Source organism: Crocodylus siamensis, chromosome 11 (assembly GCF_052110815.1).
Source record: "Crocodylus siamensis isolate JL-2025a chromosome 11, ASM5211081v1, whole genome shotgun sequence".
Taxonomy (NCBI): domain Eukaryota; kingdom Metazoa; phylum Chordata; order Crocodylia; family Crocodylidae; genus Crocodylus; species Crocodylus siamensis.
Window position 1 is genome coordinate 66,938,046 of NC_143405.1, and position 15,571 is coordinate 66,953,616.

Genomic DNA, 15,571 nt, shown 5'->3' on the forward strand with positions numbered 1-15,571 from the left:
ACAGTTTTGATTTGCAGATTAAAAAAAGAATAAAAGTGCTCTATAAGTTAGTTAAAGGCTTGGCCATGTCTAGGACTTCATCTTGTTACACAACAGCATTAAGTTTGAACCGGGGCGGGGGCAGCAGAGCTGTATAAATGGGGACACCAAGGCTAGGTGTAGTAAATGTAAATTGATGCTTGGCTTCAGGACCCAATGAAATGGGACAGGCTCTGATATATTAAGTGCTGCACAAATAGAACAAAGAGATATTCCTTAACAGAAAGAATTAACTAAATAACAGTTCTGCAAGTAATTTGGCCTCTCTATTCAGCAGCCATTTAAAAACAGCAGGGAGGAGGCTGGGCTGAGCTGAGACTTTAGGAAAAGCAAACAAGCACTGGACTGGATTCTGCGAAGTACAGAATTAGCCTGTTACAAAGGGTGCCTACTGAGTGGCCTTTCCATTTGGCCTGATGCAGCTGGTGCAGTGATTCTCAGCCAAGGTGCCAGGATACCCTAGTGTGTGCAGAGATCATGAGGTGTGCAAAGATGGGCAGATAAGGACAGCAGGCTCAGTTTCCTCCCTGCTGGGCTGCAGTCCTGTTCTCACTGCCTGGCCCCTCTGCAAAAGGTGAGATGTAAATTAGTGTTTGAAATGGGGTGCTGCTCAAATCACAAAAAGTATAGAAGGGTGCCTGGAGTCTAAAGAGGGGCACCTTGAGTCTGGAAAGGTTGAGAGCCACCGAGCTAGTGCACTGCGCTCATAGATCCATGATGCCATTTTGCAAGTTTGAGTCAAGCCTCCCCCACACATTTCTGACATTTCAGAGGCTATAGTTGGTGGAAGTCCCATTTATTGAAGTGCCAAGCATCTACTCCCTTCCATGTTCATTATACTCGCTTTGCTCTTCCCTTCCCAACTGTCTCAGCAACCTGAGGGCAAGAGTGGCAGTTCAAAACTTTAAGCCAAAAGAATGGTCCCACAGTTTAGTGGCAGTTTCTTGGTTCACAGGGTATTTCAGTGCCACCTGTAGGATGAGCATGTAGGGTCTGGGTCATGCCTCCTGGAGCTCTGCTGGTTCTGAAGGGCCACTCAGGATCACATAGCCAGAGCTCAGCAAAACACTTAAAAGGAGGTAGATCACTTGGTACCTTCTCCCCTTCCTCTTCTTCCCCACCTCTCACAGACAAGGGCATCCAATTTCTACATGCATCCCCACCAAAAATGCTGCACAGAGCCAGACTCTATTACATACAGAGCTCACTGCAAATACAGTTTTTCTAATCAGAGCCATTCTAACTAAACTCAAGTTACTTTCACCAGACTACAAACAAGGTAACTAAGAGACTGTGCAAGAAACACATTTTCACTTTGCTCCAATTCATTCATGACTTTAAACACTAATCTCCTTTGTACCTCTCCTCCAGAGACAGTCCAAACCTGCAGTCCCTTCAGTCGGGTACAGAGCTTCTGCAAGCTTCATTTAAAGAGCAGAAAAAACATGAAAGACGGTTGGAAAAGGGTATCCTTTCTTCCCGTCCCAAGCCTGGTCTGGAGTGGAGCACTGTGTTTGTATGTTCTGTATCTTTGGAGCAGTGTAGAGACAGGGCTTTCAGGAAGAGGGACGGCCTGTCTGTCACAGCCCAGAGCATTCACTCCCAAACACTGCACTCCATTCAGAAGCTGCCAGGCCTGGGCGCAGTCTAACCCAGAGAAACTGCTAGGGACTGCCATGGGGGGATGGGCAACGGGAAACAGGGAGGGGAGAGAGAGAGCACTAAGAATGGCAAACAGAGCAGATGGGTGGAAAAGTGTTATGATGTAAAGGAGAGCCGAGAGGAATCGGAGATCTAAGACCAGACAAAGCAGAAGAGGGTTACACAGGCATGGGACTTGCACACTATTTCACAGCATCTCAGAGACTGTATCAGCCACTTCCCCAGCCACCATTGCTCAGACCTGCACATGAGCATACAATATGCCTGTAATGGCTGTACAAGTCAGCTACATGGGGAAAGCTATGTCAAGAAGCATTATTGTAAATGGTCTTTAGTGAGATGCAAGTCTTGTCCAGGGAGGCTAAAATGGACACAAGACCCTGGTGTTTTCAGAACAAAAGATAAAACCAACTTATCCAGTCACCATTTCCTCTAACACCCTAGCAAGAAGCCCTATCCAGCAAACAGAAAGAGGTACAAGAAAGGGGAGAATCTTGTTTCTCTTAATAAGCAGGGAAAGTCCTTGCATGCCAGACAGATTGTCCAGGAATAAGAGACTGCTAGATTGGGCAGGGGGGGCATGGAGAAAGAACCCACACCCCACTGACCTCTTTTGCTCTTCATTTAATCTCCCTCTCTTGATTGCTTGGCTCATCTCACCTCCTGCCCATCCTTCCCAGCCCCGCCGGTTTTTTACGCCTATTCATCAAAGAATCATAGAAAGTTAGGGTTAGAAGGGACTTCTGGAGGTCACACTTAGTCCAATCCCCTGCTCAAAGCAGGACCAGCCCCAACTAGATTATCCCAGCCAAGGCTTTGTCTAGCTGGGTTTTGAAAACCTCGAAGGATGGAGTTTCCATCGCCTCTCTGGGTAACCCGTTCTAGTGTTTAACTACCCCCCTAGTGAGAAAATTATTCCTAATATTTAACCTAAACTTTCCTTGCTACAACTTGAGACCATTGCTCCTTGTTCTGTCTTCTGCCACCACTGAGAACAGTTTAGCTCCCCTGCAGGGAATTGAAGGCTCCTATTAAGTCTCCTCTTCTCCAGACTTAATAAGCCCAGTTCCTCATAAGTCATGTCCCCCAGCTCCCTTGCCATTTTTGTTGCCCTCCACTGGACTGTCTCCAAATTGTCCACATCCTTTCTGTAGCGGGGGTCCAAAACTGAACACAGTACTCCAGATGTGCCCTCACCAGTGCTGAATAGAGGGTTAGAATCACTGCCCTTGATCTACTGGCAACACACCTACCAATGCAGCCCAGTATGCCACAAGCCTTATTGGCACCCAGGTCACAGTGCTGGTGCATATTCAGCTTATTGTCCACTATCACCCCCAGGTCCTTTTCTGCAGAGCTGCTGCCCAGGCAGTTGGCCCCCAGCCTGTACTGGTGCAGGGGATCGTTCCATCCTAAGCGCAGGACTTTGCACTTCTCCTTGTTGAACTTCATAAGATTTCTTTTGGTCCAGTCCTCGAACTTGTCACTCTGAATCCTAGGCCTACCCTCCAGCATATCTACTACTTCCCTCCAGCTTGGTGTCATCTGCAAATCTAAGGGTGCACTCCATCCCATCTTCCAGGCTGTTGATGAAGATGGTGAACAAAACTGGCCCCAGGACCGACTCCTGGTGCACACTTGATACCAGCTGCTAAGTAGACATTAAGCCATTGATTTACTAACTCTTTGAGCCCAGCCAGTTTTCTATCTGTTCTGTCTACCTTACAGTCCATTCATCCAGCCTGTACTTCCTTTGCTTGCCTGTGAGAATGCTGTGGGAGATGGTATCAAAAGCCTTGCTAAAATCAAGGTACACCACATCCATTGGTCTCCCTGTATCCACAGAGCCAGTTACCTCGTGAGAGAAGGCAATTCCCTTGTGTATTTCCCAGAGGCCTGACTCCTTGGTTCCTCTACCACCCAGAATATGCTGCCTGGCCCATTGGATCACCAGCTGTTTTACTCCTGCAGTTGGATGGCAGGTCTCATCATCACAGAGGATGCCACATTTTTCCTCTCATGCAGCAGTGGTCTCCAGTGAAGGTGATTCTCATTTCTTTATTCTTTCCCATCTCCTCCTTCAGATATCCAAGGAGCTGGGAAAACAGAAGCTTTTACACCATGGGTCATCTCAGCTTTCCAATGATTTATGCTCTAATGCAATACTTTAGAGTGCAATTTGAGGCAAGTACCTTAGCAACATTAAAGCAAAAAAACTTCCTATGTGAATGGAGTGTGAGACAGATGTATCCATCTGCTGCTTCAAGAGAGCATAAGTAAAAGGTTAATGAAGAGGGTGTAGGTGATGTTTTTCAGTATGAAGTGACAGCCTTCTGGCATTATTGGCAAGGTTGTAGCCAGCATGAAAGCAACAAATCATGCAGGGAAGTTTTCCCTTACCCTCTGTAAGGGTTTGAGTTGGTCAGGTATGTCCTGACACTGCTTTTACTGTCTCTCCCTAAACTACTGGTGTTAGATTGAGCTTCTGAGTGCAGGCCCCACTTACAGTACTTGGCAACAATCTGTGGTAATGAGCATGTTTAAAATGCTCAAGAGAAGGACACCCTTCCTCTCCCTGCCTCCCCTCCCCCCCGCAGGGAAAAAGTTGCAATTATCCTGGTCCTCTGCATTTCCTGAGATGCAAAGGAAGCTCCTTCAAAAACAGACTCTGGTCAAACACTGACCAGCGGGTGTAAGCACATTTTAAGGATCAAATAATTAAGGGAAAATTTAACAAGTTATTTTGTACATATCTATCCTGTCCAGCAACATCTCTGTACAAATCAAATCCGTGAGAGACTACTCTTTGGCAACCTTTTGTTGTAAAGCTCATCTCCAAATTTGCCCTCACTACATTAGCTGTGTGCTTTGCATAGCTATTACAGATATCACAAAGACAGCAGCTGCTTCCAAGTTACCTAGGGACATAGACTCTCCATCACCCAGAGCCTTTATCTCAAGGCTGTGTCTCTCTTTTTTTTTTTAAAGATGTATCCAAGCTGAATTAGAAGTGTGCAGGATAAATATTTACTGGAGGAGGATCTATAACTTTTGCTGTATAGAGTATCAAATTAGATCATCACATGCTCCTTTCTGACTTAACAGTAGCTAACCCTGCTATAGCTATAGGTTACATCAAATTCACCTGGCGCTCCTTTCCTTTGTTTGTCATTTGTATCAGCTTCCCACATTCTTTATACACCTTCAATTTTTTTATACTATTGGTTGCATTTTTTCTTTTGTTCAGCTTTCTATTAGTACTGAAAATCATTAGGCCAACTAAGCATGCTATGGTGACTGCAACCCCTCAGAGTCAGGTATGGTTAATATTTGTGTTACAGTGGTTCTCAGAGACCCCACTGTGCAGGGTTCTGTACAGAGGCAGCTGTCTTTGCTCTAAGGCAGAGACGAGGCCTGTGGACTGGATTCGCCTAGTGGAACCACATCAGCTGCCCCAGTGCTGGCTCTGAGTCTCGAGTTGACCCACAGGCAGAATGTGGTGGGGTCCAGACCAGCTCACCATGCAGGGTCCAGGATACTTGCTCTCTGTGACGCCTGCCTCAGATCACTTGAAGGGGGTGCTGCATGCAACCTGCATCCCTTTCTCACCAGAGTGCTTGTTGCAGTTTCTAGATCCAGGATGCAGCAGTGGGGGAAGGGGTTCATTCAGTGGGCTCAGTCCAGTCCATGGGGCTGGCCCTGTTCTGTTCATTTGGCCTGTGTACTGGTCCCATGGCAATTGCATGGCCTATGGGGATAGATGAGTTTGACACCCCTGCTATAAAGAGTTTGAAACCCAAATAGGAACAAGGCAGCCAAGGTGAGTGGAGTGCGATGAAATAGGAAAATAAGCAACTTTGCTTTCATTTCACTCTGCAGTTAGAAGTACTCGCACACCTCTCCATTGATGATCTAGTTGCTATTTTTCCCACTGATAAGCCAGAAGGCCCTAACAGTATGCTTACCTTAGCTTTTCCCTGCTCAGGAAGGCTTCCCCAACCAGCCCACATGTTCTTCCTGGAGCTCATATCATCTTTTCAGCCATCAAAATTATCTCAGCACTTCCCACATTCACCAGGATTCCTCTGGACTGAAAACAAATAACCCCTTTTATAACAGAAACCACATTCACTCTGCTTTCATGTGACCTAGTCAAGGGAACCCGCACAATCACATGGAGACTTCGCTGTCCCATGAATAAGGAGAAACTCAGGTATAGGTTGAGGTCTGTGCAGACTTCCATCCAGAGGTCAATTCTGCTGAGAGAGACAATTTTCCTTTGGCATCTGTCTAAGATACTCTCATAGTCCTTGTTCCCACAGTGTATGTGCACTCTGCAAGCCTTAATGTGTTCAGTCTTGAGAAACTTGTCTAGTGTTAGAACGAAGTGCTAACAAGTGTTCTGTTGATACAGGTCTTAGTCAGATGGAAATTATGACCTTGGACCCCAAAGTACAACACAGTTATATAATCTGAAAGAACTTCTAAAGAAACTTCCTTTTCCCATTATTTAGCCTAGTTTGAAGGCTGATTGTTTTTAAGCGGTTTCCTTGGAGACTAATGCCAGAAATTTGGAAAAGATCCATAAGTTAAATTGATAATTAGAGCTCATGAGGTGATGTCAAATTTTTCTCTAGGAAGCATGCTAAAAATCAGCCCATGAATGCTAATAAAGAACCACCAAACTTTCAGTCCACATATTGCCTGCTTCAGTGGTTCAATTGTAACACTCTGATACAAAGTCACTAACCAAATACCTTGAAACAATTCCTGAACTTCTTGTACATTTGGCTCAGGGTTTCATGCTAAAATGTCTTTTCTTTTTTCTGTAAGAGGTGCCAAATTAATGATGAATAATACAAAGGTAATGCATAGAAACCATAACGTGAAGCACAAAAGTTTGTATCTCATAAGTTGTTTATGCTCTCTAAAGAAACTAGCTGTGGATGTTGTTATCGATGCAAACATCCAATCTTTTTTTTTTTGTAATTCTGAGATGCTCTGAGCCTCAATAACCAACCATGTTAGAGCAAGTAGCACAAGCTGATTATGTATTATGTATGCAACAAAATACAATTTAAATCAGACAAATGGAGAACCAGATTAAAGTGCTGGGCTGGAAAACAGTGATTCTGAAAAGGATTTAGGGGGTATAATGCGTAACCAAACAAACACTTTGACTAAAGGAGCAAAGGGGAAGACGAGGGCGGAGGAAACATCAGACTGCCAGACCAAACAGCACCTACAACTACAGCCCAGCCCAGCCCAACGAGCAAAGCGAATAAACAGGTAAGAGATAGGGGCCAGGGTAATGCTGGGACTTGGGGGTCAGTACACACATTCACGGGAGGCCTAAAATGCCGCTACAGAAATGCTCGTAGTATGGGCAACAAGCAGGAGGAACTCACCCTCCTGCTGGCTGACGCGAGCCCGGACATAGTGGGGATTATGGAAACGTGGTGGGATGAAACGCATGACTGGGTGGTGAATGTCAAGAGTTATAGGCTGTACAGGAGGGACAGGATAGGAAAGAGAGGCAGGGGCGTGGCGCTCTATATTAAGGAGGAATACACATCCTTGTCAATTAGCAAGGAGTCAGGGGAGGGGCACTCTGAAGTGCTTTGGGTTAGAGCACAAGGCAGTTGAGGGGAAAGGGACTTAAGGGCGGGGGTCTACTACAGACCTCCCAACCAGGGGGAAGAGCTTGACCAGGATTTCTTGGGTTAGCTCACAGAGGTAGTGAAGGCTAGGGACGTGGTAGTCATGGGGGACCCGAACTTCCCGGACATCTGCTGGGAAGAGCAGTCAGCCAGATCTGACCGCTCATGTCGGTTCTTGGCCAGAGTGCAGGACCTCCATCTAACCCAGGAGGTGCACAGCCCCACCGGGGGAGACGCCTTGTTGGACCTAGTGCTGGCCACGGGTGATGACCTGGTGCGGGGGCTGCGGGTGCTCGACCCCCTGGGCGACAGCGATCATCGCCTGCTGGGATTCACCATCCAGCGCAGGGTGGCAAAGGCCTGCAATAAGGCAGCAGCCCTATTTCAGGAGGGCAAATTTCAACGAGCTAAGAAGAATAGTTGGAGAAGCGCTGAGGTCCCAGGGGGGAGGGGAGCTGGGTGTCTAAGGAGAGTGGTCGCTCCTTAAGGAGACAATCCTCCAAGCCCAAAGGAAGGTAATCCCAACGAGGATCAAAGGGAGCAGGAGGGCACACAAGCCTCACCAAAAGCATCCGGGAATGTCTCCTTGCTAAAAAGGAGGCTTACACCCAATGGAAGGAAGGGGTCATCACCAGGGAGGGCTATTCTGTAGTTGCTCGGGGATGTAGGGGGGCAGTCAGGAAGGCCAAGGCAGAGATGGGACTGGGGCTAGCTTCCCAGATTAAGGACAATAAGAAGTCTTTTTTTAAATACATAGGGGATAAAAAGAAGGTCCCGAATAATGTGGGGCCCTTGCAGGACGTCATGGGAAACTTGGTCTTCACACCAGACGGCAAAGCTAACACGTTTAACGATTTCTTTGCCTCTGTCTTCCTAAGGAGGGACCAGAACAGCCACCTCCCTGCTGGGCCCCCCTCGGGCCCCGAGGGAGGCACACCTGGGCCACGGGTTAGCGAGGATTTAGTTAGGGAGCTTCTGGAGGGGTTGGATGTATTCAAGTCAGCCGGCCCGGACGATCTCCACCCTGGAGTTCTAAAGGAACTGGCCGAGGTCATTGCAAGTCCCCTGGCACGGCTTTACGAGCACTCGTGGTGCTCTGGTGAGGTACCGGAGGACTGGAAGAGGGCCAACATGGTCCCCATCTTCAAAAAAGGCAGGAAGGAGGACCCGGGAAATTATAGGCCGGTTAGTCTCACCTTGATCCTAGGCAAGCTGTTCGAGAAAATTATGCTGGCACACATCCAGGAGGGGCCAGCAGGGGACTGCATGCTTAGGGGCAACCAACACGGGTTCATCAGTGGCAGGTCCTGTCAGACCAACCTGGTGGCCTTTTACAATCAGATCACCAGATCATTGGATGCAGGGGTAGCGGTGGACATCGTCTTCCTGGACTTCCGGAAGGCTTTTGACACTGTCTCTTACCCCGTTCTCATTAAGAAACTGGGGGGCTGTGGTGTAGACACTCACACAGTCAAATGGGTCGCCAACTGGCTGGAGGGCCGCACCCAGAGGGTGGTGGTGGATGGGTCCTTCTCAGCCTGGAAGGACGTGGGCAGTGGGGTCCCCCAGGGCTCGGTCCTCGGGCCTGCACTGTTCAACATCTTCATCAGCGATTTGGACGGGGGGGTAAAAAGCACCCTGTTAAAATTTGCTGATGACACTAAGACGTGGAGGGATGTGGGTACATTGGAAGGATGCAACAGGCTACAATCAGACCTTGACAGGTTACAAGGGTGGGCAGACGAGAATAGGATGGGTTTCAACACAGACAAGTGCAAGGTGACGCACCTCGGGAGGAACAACCGGCACCATACCTACAGGCTGGGGAACTCCCCTCTTGTCAGCACGGAGGCGGAAAGGGATCTGGGGGTCAACATTGACTCCAAGATGAACATGGGCCGGCAGTGTGGAGAGGCAGTCAGGAAGGCCAGCCACACCTTGGCATGCATCCACAGATGCATCTCGAGCAGGTCCAAGGAGGTGATACTCCCGCCTCTATGCGGCACTGGTCAGGCCGCAGCTGGAGTACTGCGTCCAGTTCTGGGCGCCGCACTTCAAGAGGGATGTGGACAGCATGGAGAGGGTCCAGAGGAGGGCCACTCGTATGATCAGGGGACAGCAGGGCAGGCCCTACGAGGATAGGCGACGGGACCTGAACCTGTTCAGCCTCCACAAGAGAAGGCTGAGGGGGATCTTGTGGCCTGTTACAAACTAGTCAGGGGGGACCAGCAGGGATTGGGGGGGTCCCTGTTCTCCCGAGCACCGCCGGGAGTGACCAGGAATAATGGTCACAAGCTGGCAGAGGGCAGGTTTAGGTTAGATATCAGGAGGCGCTACTTCACTGTCAGGGCGGCTAGGGTCTGGAACCAGCTTCCAAGAGAAGTGGTGCAGGCTCCTACCCTGGTGGTGTTTAAGAGGAGGTTGGATGAACATATTGCTGGGGTCATTTGACCCCAGTATTGTTTCCTGCCATGGAAGGGGTCGGACTAGATGATCTGCTCAGGTCCCTTCCGACCCTACAAACTATGAAACTATGAAACCCCAATAACCTCATAATTCTGTGACTGTAATAGGACCGAGGTTCTCAACCTTGTTAGAGTCAAGTTCCCTCTCAGAAAATGCCAGCTCTTAGTTTTCAGTCATTGTTTGACTGTGGGAAAATAACAAAGCAATTTTTCTGTTGCAAAGAACTCTGAAAGCCTATAGCAGGCCAGCATGTTTTTAACGCTATGGATTCTTGTTTGAAATCTCTGGGTTAATCTTGTGAATTATGTCTGTACACCTAACAGTGCTAACATTGCATAGGGTCCAGTGGCAACCTTGAAAGCCATTCAAGGAATCCCAGGGTGTTGGGGCACATTGGTTGAGAGTCACTGCACCAGGACCTCTAATTCTTCCTGTTTATTCCCCATGCTTGTCATGTCAGGATATAAACACTTCAAGTATCTAACCAATTGTCCTGTTTTCTCCCTGAGAACATTGCTAAGGCATCTGCTCCTGCTTCCCCTTACTAAATTTTCATCCAGCTCTTTATTTATTTCTGGGCTTTTGTCTTCATCAACCAGGTGAATCTAGTCCCTTTTGGCCATAGAGTCTTTGAAGTACGTAAAATAATTATTTCCAGTTTTAAATTTGTCACTTTGCACTTCATTGATTGTCCTTTCCCCCCTACAATTATGAGAAAGAAAATAGGACTTTTTCTGTGACCTTCACTACACTGTTCATTCTTGTATGCAACTGTAATATGTAGTATTAAAACTTAAAACCTACATCTGGTGCAGAATGTAGCAGACTACCTCCTAAGTGGTACACATCCAGCCAATTCCCCACAACACAATACTGGGTTTATTTCTAGATCACAGTCCTTTCCTCCCCAACTCTAAGCTGGGTTAGGACGCAACTGTAGTAAACTCAGGAAAAAGACCTTGCAGTCATGGTAGATAGTTCTCTAAAAACATCAACTCCGTGCACAGCAGTGACCAAAAAAGCTAATAAAACATTGGCCATAAGAAGGGAAATTAAAACCGGACAGAAAACATCATGCCATGATGCATGGTGCACCGACATTTTGAACACTGTGTGCAGTTCTGGTCTCTGTATCTCAAACAAGATGTAGTGGAATCAGAAAACTTACAGGGAACGGCAACAAGGGGAAGTCTTTCCATTTCAGGAAAGACTAGAAATGTTAGGACTCTTCAGTTTGGAAAAAGAAAATGGGGTGGTTGGGGGGGAATGTGACAGAGGCCTATAAAATCATGAAGGGTGTGGACAAAGTGAATAAGGAACTGTTATTCACCAAGTACCAAACTACAAGAATTAGGGGACACCCACTGAAATTAGCAGGAGGCAGGTTTAAAACTAACAAGAGAAAGTACTTTTTGCTATAATGTGTAATTAACTTGTGGGTGTGAGGGAAGTGTAACTCACTTTTGGACTTCACAAAGAAAGTCTGTGCTACCTGTTCAGCCTTTTATCAGTTTCTGTAATGTTTGTAATTGGCACACACTCAAAGTATTCCAGATTAGGTTGGCATGCAGATTTCATACAGGAACTGGAAGGAGAGGGTACTTAATAAGAAAATTGGCTGAATTAGCTGTTTGTTTGTTCCTTCCAACATAGATTTACCACTACTTACTAAAAATCACTTGTTTTTATTTCTAAACTGTTTTGACCTAACCTCTTACCTTGAACTGTAAATTGTTCTTTGATTTTTGCAAAGAATGCTATTAGCTTACCTGTTATTTGAATGAGCCTTCTTTGCAAAGAATGCACTTGGACCTTTCTAGCAGTCACTATACCGGGACGGTAGTAGTAGTGGTGGGCTCAAGGCTAGCTCTTTCTCTGGGCCTTTTAGGAAATAATGGTTTGAAGGAGCAGTACATAAGATGGAGAACAGGGGCCAAATATAGATCAGTATAAAAACAAACAGTTGTCAGCAGTCTGTGAGGTTCTAGGTAAGCAGCATCGGGAACTGCTGCTTAAGAGAAAGGAAGAGAATGTCTGAGCTGGTCCACCCAAAGTCTCCTTACCTCAGACAGATGGACAAGTGGAATAAGTCTGCAGGGAACAGGAGGCTAAGAAGGCAGGGAGAACTTTTCTGCTTGACAGCAGGGACCCTGCATCACACTTATAGGCTCAGCAATGCTAGCAGTGCTACACTCGCTAGCACCATGACCAAAAGAGAGTTGGGGGTCATGATTGACCACAGGATTAGCATGAGCCACCGATGTGATACCGCAGCTGGCAAAGCGAAAAAAACTCTGGCTTGCATCTGCCAGTGCATCTTGAGCAAGACTCGGGATGTCATCCTACTGCTCTACTTGGCATTGGTGAGGCCTCAGTTGGAGTGCAGTATTCAATTCTGGGCTCCACAATTTAGGAAGGATGTGGAGAAGCTTGAAAGAGTCCAGAGGAGAGTCACGTGCATGATCAAAGGGCAAGAGAACAGACCTTATGAAGAGAGGCTGTGAACCATGGGACTCTTCAGCCTGGAGAAGCCCAGGCTCAGGGGTGACTTGGTAACAGCCTATAAGTACGCAAAGCATGTGCATCAGGAGCGCCCCAGGGGATGACAAGGTCCAAAGGTTACAAACTCCCGCAAGACCATTTTAGGCTGGACATGAGGAAAAACTTTTTTACTGTCCAAGCCCCCAGGGCCTGGAACAGACTCCTCCCAGAGGTGGTGCAAGCCCCTACTCTGGACACTTTCATTTGGATTCTTATCTTGCTGAGATCCTTTGACCCCAGCTTAATTCCTGCCCCTTAGGCAGGGGGCTGGACCCAATGATCCTATGAGGCCTCTTCCAGCCCTAATATCTATGAAACCAGATGAACAGATTCCTCCCAGGCAGGAGTACTGGGCAGATTTGTATAAGCATGTGTGGAAATCTGTGCCACTGCTGTTGCCAGCTGAGGCAGGTTTATGTAAACTGCAGGTATGTTTCCAAATGGCAGTGTAGAGGTACAGGTGAAAACACTTAGGGGGTATTGCTTAGACAAGCTCTGAGCAGGGTTGTGGTATGAGCATCAATAGTTAGTCTATATATGTATTTGGGTCACTGCTTCAACAGGCTTTAAATTAGCGGTATTAAAGTTTAAGAATGGGTACGGGATTGGGGAAGTGTGCATCACAGGTATGATGGGTGCATAATTTGCTGTCCTAAAAGAAATTAACTCCCTAATGCTCACCGTATTGGATGCTTATCTTGCTGGGATCCTATGACCCCAGCTGACTTCCTGCCCTTTGGGCAGGGGGCTGGACTCGATGATCTCCCGAGGTCCCTTCCAGCCCTAATGTCTATGAAATCTATGGATTCATGAAGAAAAAAAACACAGTAGTTGGTATTCATTTACTGTTGTGATGCATCTTCCAAATTTTACATTATTGCATCCAAAAGACAGAATCATCTCAAATCCTGTGATCAGGCTGTTAGCCAAAGCATGAGATTTAGTTAGTCCCACCTTGATAGGAAATTACTAGAGATTTTACCATAATATTCAGCTACTTGAATGCTGGTCCTCCATTTCCAAAAGCTGGTGCTATCATTAAGTGACCCGTTGCTCTTTTACCTGGGTTAGTGTTAAAACTACTAACTTCTATAATTTCAGATACTTAACAAAAGCCCATTCTGTTCTGTTAAATGATCCTATTTTGTTTGGTTATTTATTTTGTTTTTATAAATCTCTTACTGTGTGAAACACTTATGCCTTTACTCAGTTTTGGAGCTTGTTTGGGTCTTTTCAGTTGCAGGTAACTACTTGGAGAAAAGCAAAACAGAACACTGATCAAAGCTTTCAAGTTTAGACAGACAAAGCAGTGGCTTTCAAACTGTGGGACATGAAGGAACGTTGGCAGGGGGGCATGGGCAAGAAGTTTGCAAGAAGACGGTGCCGCTGCAGCCTCATGTGGGGATATAGATTTTCATAGATTTCATAGACATTAGGGCTGGAAGGGACCTCGGGAGATCATCGAGTCCAGCCCCCTGCCCAAAGGGCAGGAAGTCAGCTGGGGTCATAGGATCCCAGCAAGATAAGCATCCAATTTACTCTTGAAGGTGTTCAATGTAGGCGCTTGAACCACCTCCACTGGCAGGCTGTTCCAGACCTTGGGGGCTCGGACAGTAAAGAAGTTCTTCCTTATGTCCAGCCTGAAACGGTCTTGCAGGAGTTTGTGACCGTTCGACCTCGTCATCCCATGGGGCGCTCTGGTGAACAGACGTTCCCCCAGATCCTGGTGGTCACCCCTGATAAACTTATAGGTGGCCATCAGATCACCCCTGAGCCTGCGCTTTTCCAGGCTAAAGAGTCCCGTGGCTCTCAGCCTGTCATCGTAAGATCTGTTTTCCTGACCTCTGATCATGCGCGTGGCTCTCCTCTGGATTCTCTCAAGCTTCTCCACATCCTTTTTGAATTGTGGAGCCCAAAACTGGACGCAGTACTCCAGCTGCGACCTCACCAAGGCCGACTACAAGGGGAGAATGACGTCGCGGGATTTGCTCGAGAAGCATCTATGGATGCACGCCAGCATTTTGGTCGCTTTACTAGCCGCAGCATTGCATTGGAGGCTCATGTTCATCTTGTGGTCAATGATGACCCCCAAGTCTTTTTCTTCTGTAGTGCTAACCAACGTAGCACGGCCGAGCCTATAAGGGTGCTGCAGGTTTTTCCTCCCAAGGTGGAGAACCTTGCATTTTTCGGTGTTAAACACCATGAGGTTCTCGTCTGCCCATTTGCTGAGCTTGTCCAGGTCAGCCTGGATCACCCGCCTATCTTCTGGCGTGGATGCTTTGCCCCAAAGTTTGGTGTCATCGGCGAACTTGGCCAGTCCACTCCTAACTCCAATGTCCACATCATTAATGAAGATGTTGAACAGTATGGGTCCCAGGACAGAGCCTTGAGGGACCCCACTGGTCACAGAGCATGACGATGATTGACTGCCATCAATCACAACCCTCTGGGTCTGACCACGAAGCCAATTTCCCAGCCAGCGGATCGTGGTGGAGCCAAGGCCACAACTGGGCAGTTTGGCCAAGAGGTGATCATGGGATACCAGATCAAAAGCTTTTTTGAAGTCAAGATATATGACATCAATCTCTTCTCCCTTGTCCAGGTGATAGGTCACCTGGTCATAGAAGGAAATGAGATTGGTCAAACAAGACCTACCCGCAACAAACCCGTGCTGGCTGTCCCTTAGGATGTTAGCCTGGGCCAGTCCCTCAAGGATGGCCTCCTTAATAAACTTTTCTAAGATCTTCCCCAGGATAGAAGTCAGGCTAATGGGCCTGTAGTTAGCCGGATCCACTCTCCTCCCTTTCTTGAAGATCGGCACCACATTGGCCTTCTTCCAGTCTTTGGGCACTACACCAGAGCGCCAGGAGTTTTCAAAGACCCGTGCCAGGGGCTGGGCTATGACACTCGCCAGCTCCTTGAGTGCCCTGGGGTGCAGGTTGTCAGGGCCAGCTGACTTGAAGGTATCCAGCTTCTCAAGGTGTTCCTTCACGAGGTCAGCATTGATGGAGGGTAGGGGATTCCCCTCACCCAGATTTCCCTGTCCCATAGCAGGCAGGGGCATCCCGTGTGACTGATGAAAGACCGACGCAAAGTACCTATTTAATAGGTTGGCTTTTTCCTGGGCGTCAGTTGTCAGTTGCCCCATCTGGTTTAGCAGGGGTCCAACATTGCCCTTGCTTTTCCTCTGGCTCCCCACATAC

General features: G+C 47.5%; 1 protein-coding gene and 1 long non-coding RNA gene across 5 annotated transcripts in view; one reads left to right on the plus strand and one right to left on the minus strand.

Moving 5' to 3' along the window:
• Positions 1 to 1,418, minus strand: part of PLXNB1 (plexin B1) — an 87,707-nt gene extending 86,289 nt beyond the window's left edge. The window contains exon 1 of the mRNA XM_090021651.1: positions 1,400 to 1,418. The gene's annotated coding sequence lies outside the window, so the exon portion shown is untranslated. The remainder of the gene's footprint in view (positions 1 to 1,399) is intronic.
• LOC149856014 (uncharacterized) overlaps positions 1 to 15,571 on the plus strand; it is a 37,582-nt gene that overhangs the window by 3,013 nt on the left and 18,998 nt on the right. The window contains exons 2-3 of one of the 4 annotated variants that reach the window (XR_016438460.1): positions 3,547 to 3,744; positions 6,888 to 6,990. The exons of 2 other annotated variants lie outside the window; for them this stretch is intronic. This is a non-coding gene — a long non-coding RNA (uncharacterized LOC149856014). The remainder of the gene's footprint in view (positions 1 to 3,546; positions 3,745 to 6,887; positions 6,991 to 15,571) is intronic. One more of the 4 variants, XR_016438461.1, reaches the window with a different exon arrangement.